General features: G+C 59.4%; 1 protein-coding gene across 1 annotated transcript in view; it reads left to right on the top strand.

The window, feature by feature from the left end:
• Window positions 1-1,056: 1,056 nt before the first annotated feature.
• Fam222a (family with sequence similarity 222 member A) overlaps window positions 1,057-10,583 on the top strand; it is a 49,239-nt gene continuing 39,712 nt past the window's right edge. Inside the window, exon 1 of the mRNA XM_046464352.2 lies at window positions 1,057-1,904. The gene's annotated coding sequence lies outside the window, so the exon portion shown is untranslated. The remainder of the gene's footprint in view (window positions 1,905-10,583) is intronic.

Genomic DNA, 10,583 nt, shown 5'->3' with positions numbered 1-10,583 from the left:
AAGAGCTCAGCTCACTGCATATTGTGTATGCAGTTAATGCTCCACAGACCTCAGCTCTGAGGCCAAAAATCCAACACTGCCCAAATTGTGCCCTGATAAAAAAAATTTAAGGACACTTTGCATCTCATGACCTCAGTTTCTTCTATAAGTTGGGAGTATGATCACAATGCCTACCATATCAGTTTTCTCATCTGTAAAATGGGCGTGGTAATACCTATCTCAGACGATTGTGAGGAATAAGTATGTATCGTGCTATGTAAGTGTGGTAGTTACTGTTACTGATTGATATTAGTGTCAGTGCTGGGGATTGAACCCAGGACCTTGCCCACCAGGACCTACACCTATGCTGTACCATTGAGCTACCCTCCTGACACTTTTTGTGATTATTTTTAACACATTCCTCATAGGGTTGTTCCCAAGGTTAAATTAAACAATGCAGATAATGTACTTAGTATAGAGTCTTGCCTCAAATATGAGCTCTATAAATGGTAATTAGTTTTTCCATGCCAGGTTCCTTGACAAAGGGACTACAAGTACCAGCATGCCCTGAGCCCCTAGTCGGGTCCCCTCCACCCAGTGTTAGCGCGCTGCACGCCGGGAGTTGCAGTCCTCGAGAGGCAGGTCCCGCCTTGTCCCAGCTTGGGGGAGGAGGTTGGAGAGCCGCCCTGCCGGCCTTTGAATTTTGCCGCGAAAAGCGCGCGTGGCGCCCCTCGGCCCCGCCCCCTGGAGGACGCTGCGCCGCGTCACCGTGGTAACCGCCTCTTGGCCCCCGCTGATTGGGCTGGGATGCGGGGGGCGGGCCGGGGGCGAGACGCTGCGGCGGCCGCCGGCGCTCGCGCCTGTCAGTCGGGCCACAGCGGAGCAGCGGGCAGAAGTGCCGGGCCGGCACCTCCGCCGAGAGGCTGCGCGCGCCGGCCGGGGAAGGCGGAGAGCCGGGCCCGCCGCCTGCGGGGCGCGGCGCGCGGCACCCGGCCCTGAAGCAAGGCGAGACGCCCGCGCGCACTAGGCTGCGCGAGGCTGCGGCCCCGGGAGCCCCCGCGCGGCGCCCCGGGCCATGGGCGCGTGAGAACCCGGCGCGCGCCGCCCCTGCTGCAGTTCGCGAGCTCGCACGCTAGCTGCAGAGTCCCCCGGGCCGTCTCCGCTTCCGCCCTGCGCCACCTGGACTTGCTATTCCTTGGCGCCGAGGCCCCTGAGGCTGCATCCAAGCCTCCGACACCCGCTGCCGCCCGCCACCGCTGCTCCCCGGCTTCCCCTCCCCCCACACCCGGGGCCGGGAGCCGGAGGAGGAGGGGCCCGTGCATTCTCGCCGCTGCTCTTTGCAGCCTGCGGGGGCCGGTGCATGCCTGGCGAGGAACCGGGGCCGCTGCAGGTGCGTGCAATCCCGGGAGGAGACGACCCCACCCCCACCCCCCGGCGAACCCGGGGGCTGCGAGCGGCGGGCGGGCGGGCGAGCGAGAGGAAGCAACAAAGACAGGCTGCAGCTGGGGCTGGCGAGAGGGGCCGCGGCCGCCCGGCTCCCTGCGCGGACGGAGAGGGCGCCCTGGGAGCAGCGCGGGGCGAGCTGCAGAGGTGAGCGGGGCCCCGAGGGGAGGCGCAGCGCCTCCCGCCGGACGCGGCGAGCACAGACTCCGGCGAGGATGCGCAGCCTGAGCGCCCTTGCGGCCCGGGTCCCGGGCGAAAGCGACCCTCGCTGAGCAGAGAACCTCCCAGCCCCGACTTCGGACGGCGCACTCCTGAGTCTGGATAGCTCTCACCGACAGCGTCCCTTCCCACCCGGAGAGAAGCATCGGCTCCCGAGCGGGGCTTCCTCGGGCAGCCTCTGCCACCTCTGCATGGCTGCAACCTGTCTAGTGGAGCGTAGAGGCCGCTGAGACCGGGTGCCCTACGACCCCCTGGCTGATCGGGTGAGTTGCGAGGGGCCGGATTCCGGGCTAGAGCTGGGGGCTTCTCTTGGTATCAGGGCAGCCCGACTAGACCTAAAGGAGACCTATATTGTTGGGGGCGCTGCGCCCCTTGCCTGTCCCTTTCCCTTCCACCCACAACTTGTTTGGACTGGTCAGCTGATTTGAGTGGAGGCTGGGGTCCCCTGGTGTCCCCCGGGACTAAGGTAGTGCAGATGCCAGAGAGGAAAGGTCACTCCACCCATAAAGCTAACAGACAAAGGTAGTGGCTCCAATGTCTGAAAATTCCTGGGGAACTCCCGCGTCTTGGAGGAAATGAGGGGGCACCCAGGTTGGGACAGCATTGAGGGTCTCCACAGCATCGTCTGAGATCTTAAAAGGGAGGATCAGAAGTGAGGTATGAGGTCCTGGCCACGGTGGCTACATAGAAGATTTTGCCCTCTGTGGACGGACAGTAGGGTTCCCACCATTCTGGCAAGTGTTCCAATAAATAACTTGCAGAGAGACCTGGTGTTCAGTGGCCCTGGGAGGAGACGTCACTGCCCAGCCTCTGATGTCACTGGAGTGGTCATGGCAATGAGACTTGCCTTGACCCAAAGCTGGAGGAAGCAGGGCCAGATGCCTTTGGGTAGTGGAGAGGTAAAGGCTGACTCCCCCATCCTAGCAGTCTTTTGACCTAAATCCCCAGCCACCACATGAAGTGGGGGAGGGAGACCGTGCCAGCTGTCCCTGCTGATGCTCCTCCCTCCAAGGACAGGTATTTAGAACTTTGCCCATGTAGACTGGCAGTGCCTGGGGGTTTGGGACTCCCAGATAGAGTAACTTCTGCTTTCAAACAAGATGCTGAAGAGGAGGCCTCCCTGAACCCCACCATATACCTAGCCAGCAGGCTAAAGCTCTCGGGGTCCCTAGAGAAATGCGGGCCCTCAGCCTTCCAACAGGCCACTTCCGCTCAGGAAAATGTGAATGCCTGCTCCCAGCCAGGGAAGGTGCAGAGGAGCCGCTGCCTGCCATGCTCCAAGGCCAGGGGATCCCCTGCTGTCCAACCCCAAGGGAAAGGGCTTGGCCCAGCCTGTCCCACGCTCCCTTTGGTGTTTAAGATGATTTTGACAAGCCTAGTGTGATTGATGCTCATTACGTGAACGGAGGGCAAGTCAGTGTTAAGGTCTGAATCTGTCTCTGCCAGGGCCAATGATGAGCAGAGGGCACCCACCTGTTTTCCCCTCCCCCCCCCCACTGGCCCTGTAGTTTGCAAAGACCTGGAGAACCCCCAGCCAGCTTCCTGCTGGGGGCTCTGAGATTCTCCCGTGTCCCTTCCCTCCCATGACCCACTGCCAGCGTCGGCTGTGGGCGCAACTGCTGTGACCACATTTCTAGGAAAAGGTTTGAAAACCGTGTCATTGCTTCATCGGTGTGGGGCGGGGTGAGAGCCCAGAAGGGTATGTGGGGGGCCATTCTTAGAAGAGAGGCCCCTGTCTCTGTGCAGTGAGCATTTCCCCTGCTCTCCTACCAGACTCTCTGGCCAGATTAACAGGTCTAATAAATACTGGCGGAACTGCTTTGGGGGGCTTGGCAGGGAGATGGTATTTCCAGCTGAAATGGTGTCGTTAAACACACAAGCTTCAGAGGACAGAGGAGCAATAGCAGATTGGGGGAGATGTGGGCAGAAGGGCTGTTTGCACTGCCTCTCGACGCTTCCCAGTTTAGAAACAAACTCAGAGTGTGCGCCAGAGATCCACAAACAGGCAGTTGGAGGCCCTCCGTCGAGTATTTACACTTCCTCAGCCAAGGCGGAGGGAAGGGCTGTCAGAATTGGGCAATTCCTTCTGTTCCCTTCCCTTGGCTCCCTGGGCTTGGCAGTCGGTGCCAGACGAGGAACGGGGTGGGGAGTACCGGCTTCTCCGGAGTCTCCCTGTGGGCCAGGCATTTTGCTCCAGGATCTCCTTGAAGTGGCTTATGAGCTATGGCCCATTTGATAGATGAGGAAACTAAGGCTCAAATCAAGAAAGGGATGGTCTACAGGTGCTCAGCCAGGTAGCTGCAGAGGTTTGGCCCTGAATTGCCCTGGCTCCAGATCTCCAGGACCTCCCCGCCCTCTTGCATGGGTCCAGGGGAGCTTCCCCTGCTTGCTGGAAAGGGGTCCGTGCAAGAATTAGGAGCTCTTGGTAATGGAGGGAGGCTGGCTCCACCAGGATGCCCTGTCCACACCAAAACCCAGGTTTCAATCCTGGTTCCCCCTAACCTGCAGGCCAGTGTTGGGCAGAATGGCAGCTTATGCCCTGGGCCTTGTAGGTGGCCTGGCTCCCTAACCCCCCGGAGCCCTCTCCAGCCCTGGGTGGTGAGGCCACCCTCAGCCATCGCAGGGACCCTGTTGGTGGGTGGAGCCGGTGGGGAGGCAGGGATGCAGACAGCAGGGACACCTAGCACAAGAGTGGGAGGGGCCCCGTGGAGTGGGTGCCATATGAGTCTCCAAAAGGACCCCTAGGGCTGCTCCAGTCAGTGGGACGGGCTGGGAGCAGCGAGATGCCTGTGGGCCCTGAGCCTGCTGAGCTCAGTGGGGGACCTGGTGGCCAGGAGGTGTGTCCTGGAGCTCGGGTCACAGGGGAGGTTTAAGCAGGGAAGGCTCCCTCCACAGGGACCGTCATCCTGGACATCCTTTGGGTCAGAAAGGGAGCTCTCCTTGGTCCTCTGGGCAATCTCCTCTCAAGGTTGGCTTCCCATCCCGTCCCCAGTAATCCTTCTCACTTGGCTAATTCCGCATAAGCGCCTCCATGGTCCTCTGAGCCTCCGGGTTGCTCTGGACCAGGACCTGAACTGGGCCAGGCCCGTTTGCTTACACCCCTTGTAGAGAAACCTGAGGCTCCCTGGTGAGCAGTGGCTCCCAGGAACTGTGCCCTGCACTTGCTGACTGTGTGACCTTGGGTGAGTAGCATTGCCTCTGAGTTCGTTTCCTCTTCTGTGAGCAGCAGCTGCTAACAGCACCCACTGCGGAGGGTCATGATGAGGATTCAACTGAGGGCTTAGTACAGGCTGCAGCATGCAGCAAGCGCTCCATAAATGCACAGCCTCATGGCTCCTCTTAGCTTTATCCTCAGAACAGGGCCTTGCATGACTCTCCCAGTGAAAGGTGGTAGGCTTCAGCCCAAGGCAGGCACCTACCTTCCCTTCTGGCCTGCTCTGCACCAGGGCACCTCAAGTCACCCGGGGGGCCCCCACGTGGTGCGCACACGTGGCTCCCATCTGAGTTCTGGCCGGGCTGGGGCCCAGCCGGGGCCTCCCCAGGCTCCCCTGCCTCCCTTCCCTCCCAGCCAGGAGGCGAGCTAGCAGCTCATATTCATGAACCGTAATTCAATCAGGCGGTGACTCCTCTGGGCCCGGGCGGGGGTGAGAACGAGGAGGCGCGCACAAAAGGGCCGCTTTATTACCTCCCGCGGGCCCGGGAATTGCGGCTCTCCCCTGGCAGCGGCCGGAGCCGCCTTTATTGTGTTAACCCATTTGCGTGTCAAGAGCTATTGTGCGCTTTCCCCGCCTGTGCGGGCGCGGGGGAGGAGGGCTGCGTGGCTCTGCCGGCCGGTCACCTCCGCGGGCACCGCCCGCCGCCCTGATTGGTTGCTAAGTGATTTGCATCCAAGGTAATCACTTTTATCTCAGAAGGATGTCGACTATAATTATAAGCTACTGACATCTTTTGAAATCTGCCTAATGACTATTTTAGTCTGCCCGGGCTGGGGGTGGGGAGGCGGGTTCCGAGGGGGAGGGGGATGCTGAGAAGGGGGGGGATGGATTCCTTCCACCTGGACCATTGGTTCCCCAGTTGCCAGAGACATCTGAGGGCCTCGAACAAAAGGCCAGGAGGCTGAAGGGGAGCTGGCATTCCTGTGGGCGGAGTTAGTGCCATTTTAGAGATGGGGAAGTGGAGGCCTTGGGACGGAGTCACCTGCCAAGAAGACACAGCCCTGACCCATAGGTACCTACCTCATGGGCTGCTCTCTTAGTTGGGGAGCAGACGGGAATAATGTGATGGTGCCTGGGTAGAGGGCAGTGGTCGGGTACCTTCCAGGGTGTTGGTATCCCCGTTTTCCTAGGGAGGAAATGGGCACAGGGTAGGCATGTCATTGCCCAAGGTCACACAGCCAGCAGAATGAGGTCAGGGTAGAAGGGGGGGCATGGGCAGCTCCCTGGCCTCTCTCCTGCTTCCTGTTGTCCAGCCCGGCCACGGTACCCAGGTGCTGGCCATGGTCAGGTGGCAAAGCTCTGAGGGCCCACAGCCTCCCCGCAGCCAGCTGGGACCCTGGGCAGAACTGGTGTGGGGCTGGGAGGAGGGGAGACTGGCCGTCGAGGGCTCCTCACTGAGGGGCTGGTACTCTGGGTTCTGAGGACTGAGTGGATTTGCCCCTGTGGGATGGATGAGGAAAGTCAGGGGAGCTTATCAAAGGGCAGAGGTCAAAAGGGTGATGAGCCAGGAGGAACTGGGGGTCTTGAGTGCCAAGCTCAGGAGCCAATGGGGTCCAGAGGAGGAGGAGGAGGACACCTCTCAGAGGCCAGGGGGATAAGGTGTGCTGGGAAAAGGGCTGCCCTATGCCTGGGTGCTGGATGCTGTAGAGTCAGCAGGGGGCTTGGAACGCTCTCAGACCTGGGCTCCCACGCTGTTGCTGCCTGTGTGTCCTCAGACAAGTTACCTCACCTCTCTGGTCCCTGGTTTCCTCGCTTGTTGAAGAGGGTGATTGCAGTTGCCTTATGGGTTTCTAGATAGGAAGACCTTGTGTGTCTAGTTCCTTTGAGCTCTGGGGACAGAGGGACAGAGAGGAGGGAGGGGCTCAGCAAGCTGGGTGACATGGGCTCAGACAGAGGCCCTGGCCATCCCCCTGGCCCCACAGCAAGTCACTGTTCCAGCTGCAGCAGCTGTTTGGGGCCCTGGGAGCCCCTGCTATTGTGCAGAGAGCACAGGGGACAAAGGCCTGGGAGGTCAGGGGGCCAGGCCATAGCTGGCTGTGAACAGGCTCCCCTGGACAGGGACTTAATGACACAGAACTTAATGACTCAGAATGCATGGGGAGAGGGCCTCCCTTGGAGGAAGAGAGGCGGGGGAGGTCAGCCACCAGCTGTCTGCCCCGGGATTCACTGCCAGGGCAGGGACACCTGCCTCCAAAGTCCAGGCTGGGCTCTGGAGGAGGCTGAGGTGGTGGTCCTCCCCAGGCCTGAATTTGGGGCCCCACCTCTGTGTGACCTCAGTCTCCCAGTTTGTCAGATGGGCCCAGGGTCCACCTGGGAGGGTGGCTGTGAGGCGTGGCAGTGCAGAGAGGAAGTGGGCAGGAGCCAGGAACGGCTATTTCTGCTTTTTATTCGTGCATTCATTCAGAGGTTTGCTGCTCCGTGCCAGGCTCCCTGCCAGGTGCTGGGGACACAGAGATGAACAAGAGCCCCAGTTACTTTGAAAGGTGGCATGCACCGAGGGAGAGGCTACAGACAGAGTGGAGGGGGCGGATCCACCACAGAGGAGTCCACAGTGTGCGGCCAGGAGCAGGGACACAGCAGGGATGTGGTCCCTGCCCTTGGGGACCCCAGACTCTCAAAGTAGGCTAGAAATTGGGAGGTGGAAGCTTACTACTACCTGGGGTGACCATGCAGGTTCCCCGACGGGGGAGGCACTTGGAATGGCTGGCTTTGGGGCTCCCTTTAAACACTTGCCTATTAGGAGAATCATGGGACACTATTGACATGTACCGTGGGCCACCGAGCTCCCTGCCCTGGCGTTTTGTTCTCATTTAATCCTCTAGCACTCTGCGATGGGTGTGTTTATTCCTATTGTGTAAAGGAAGAAACGGAGGCTCAGCAAGATGAAGTTACCACCCAGGTCCTGGGCCACATGACAAGGTCAACACACTCCCCTTCATTGTCCACAGGACTTTGGCCTCTCTTCCTCCTCTGAGGGCACTGAACATTTTTTTAGGGGGGAGGCAGGTAACCCGGGATTGAATCAGGGGCACTCGGCCACTGAGCCCCTCCCCAGCCCTATTTTGTATTTTATTTAGAGTCAGGGCCTCACTGAGTTGCTTAGCTCCTCATTTTGGCTGAGGCTGGCTTTGAACTCGCCATCCTCCTGCCTCAGCCTCCTGAGCTGCTGGAATGACAGGTGTGTGCCACTGCACCCAGTTTAGGGCATTGAACTTGAGAGGTACTATTCTGGGAGGGTCCTTGAGCAGGCACTGAGGGAGACTTGTTTTGGGCCAGCTGTCTCCTTTGTGAGCTGCACGCCTTTGAATAAGTCACCCCCACCTGACCCCAGCCTCAGCCATGCCCTTCCGGAGACGTCAGCTGATGGCAAGTCCAGGCAGGCGTGACCTCCCTTATACTGCTGTGCCCTTGACAGACATTGCCAATCAATTGCTGCCCTCTTCCCTCGCTGAGTTCCTCCCCTGACCTTGGGTTCTCTCCAGGGCTCTGGGCAGGCAGCACCAATCAATCAGCAGGGCCTGTGAGCTGAAACTGGTCGCCTGCCTGGCCTTGTTGAGCTCCCGGGTCCCTCTGCCACCTTCATGTGGTTTGGAGGACCAGAGTAATCATAGCAAGAGAATCTGGGGGAGCTTCTCTAAGGATATGAGAGGTTCTTCAGCCACGAAAACCATTGAAGTATGAGAGTCAATTACCATTTTCCAGTTCTGACTCAGGTCTGTCCACGTGCAGATTTCAAACATCTGTAGTCTGGAATTTATTTGCAGTTAGCATTCATTGAGCTGCTCCTGAGAGAGAGGTCCTTGATGGGCGCCCTCTGACTCCCCAGTCTACAGAGCCTGTCGGCACCTCTAGCCCATGGAGAGATGAGGAAACCGAGGCTCAGCACGGTTAAGCAGAGTAGGTTTGTGAACCCGCGGAGCGGCTTAACTGGCCTTCAAACTTGTCTCAAGGTCCCCAGACTAGGGGTGGCAGGCGGACAGGGCAAGCCTGGACAAGGTGTTGGTCCTTGTGACGCCCTGAGGGCTGGTGGGCTTCTAGCAGACAGAGCTGGGCAGGGTGGCCTGGGTGGAGGGAAGAGCCCAAGAGGCAGAGCAGCAAGTGTTTCTGTGGAGGGACCAGCATGTGGCCTGACGTGGCCAGGATGTGGCGAGAGGGGACTTTGGAAAGATCCACAGCTGTCCTTGGCATTTGGACTTTGCCCACTCACCATAAGGTGCCACAGCTGCTCTTTGAACAGAGGAGCGATGCGGTCCCATCTGTGAGAATCTCTGAACCCAGGGTGGGGTGCGTGGGGCTACCTGCCTCTGACCTACTGGGAGCGTTAACCTGGAATACAGTAGGTAGGCACCCCAAAAGTGTCTGTTCAAAAAGAGTGAATGCTCCCCCGACTAAGATGCTCCTGACCTGCCTCCCCAGGGACTCAGCTGCCAGGAGGGAGAGACACCAGAGTTCCTTTCTCCAGGGACAGTGGACAGCAGGCCTGGTGGTGAGGGACACGCAGGTACCCTGGCAGGAGCTCCCCTCTCAGCACTCTGCTGCTCCCCGAGACCCTTCCAGACCTTCCTGTGGGCTGTCCACGCCTCACTAGCCACGCCTGGCGGGCAGCGTGGGCCCAGCGCTTGGGGGGATGAAAGATGAAGGTTCGTGACCATTTTTTAACTCAATAAAGGGAGAGACAAGCGGCAGGCTGCAGGCTGGAGATATAATTAGTTCGCAGCAGTGGCGCTTTCTTGATTTAGCTTCTGCGAGAACAAGACAAGGATGTTATACCCAATTAGCAGTAACATCCAGTCGGAGCCTCAATAGGTGAGATAACAAGCTATTTTTATGACTTTTCTTTCCCAGCTTGGAGGGGGCGGGGGAAGGGGGCATGAGGGCCTTATTTCTTTTCATCGGGGAACAATTATGAGCCATCTCAGGATTTCCCAAATCCAAATGATGCATTTGTTAACCCAAACAAGCAAGCCTCCCAGGGCAGCAGCGGCTGGGGTGGCCAGCGGGCATTTTGAGCCCAGGGGGTGTGGCCCCTCGTCCACTTTCTGGGAAGCCTGGGAGAAGGCTGCCCGTGCGGAGGCCATCAGTTTGGCTGGGGAGATTCAGCTACTCAGAGATTCTTAGTGCCTGCCTTGATGGCCCTACCTGCCTTCAAAGGGACGCAGGAGGCCGGGTGGACTTTTCTAGGGGTGAGGGAGGAGCCACTTCTGGCCCTTGGCGCCCTTCCTGGTACTGCCCTCAATTGCTTCTGCCAACTGGGCCAGAGGTTCTGGCTCTTCCACCCGGACCCTGCCAGGGCACTCTGCCTGGTGGGCCCCTTTCATGGCGCACGCTGCCTACCCACCCTCCTGCCTGTCCTGGGTCCCAGATCTGTTCCCTGGCAGGTCCCGAGTGTGATTAGCTGCACTCTCTCCACGCTCATTACCCCACAGCCAGGCACCCCGCGCCGGCCAAGTCCCCGCTGGGCAGGGAAGCCCTGCCAAGCCCCACCTCACTGCCTGGCTGTACCTGACTTGGGGCGAAGGCCAAGGGATGCCCAGAGAGGGAGCTGGCCCGGCTGCTGCCACACCCCACCATGCCAGGACCCCAGCCCCGCCCCCCCAGCAGGTTGGTCCTGAGGAATCTTGCGCTGCCTTGTCCCGTGCCGCCTCTGTCACTGCGGAGCTCATGGTTCAGATAACTGACAAATCCAGCCATGCAAAGTGGGAGTTTAATTGCAAACAGTTTTTATGG

The sequence above is a fragment of the Marmota monax genome, unplaced genomic scaffold, assembly GCF_021218885.2.
Source record: "Marmota monax isolate L192 unplaced genomic scaffold, Marmota_monax_Labrador192_F-V1.1 WCK01_AAM20220418_F8-fsc00269, whole genome shotgun sequence".
Lineage (NCBI taxonomy): Eukaryota > Metazoa > Chordata > Mammalia > Rodentia > Sciuridae > Marmota > Marmota monax.
Note: the sequence above shows the minus strand (reverse complement) of the source record. Positions and strands in the feature narration are given on the sequence as shown.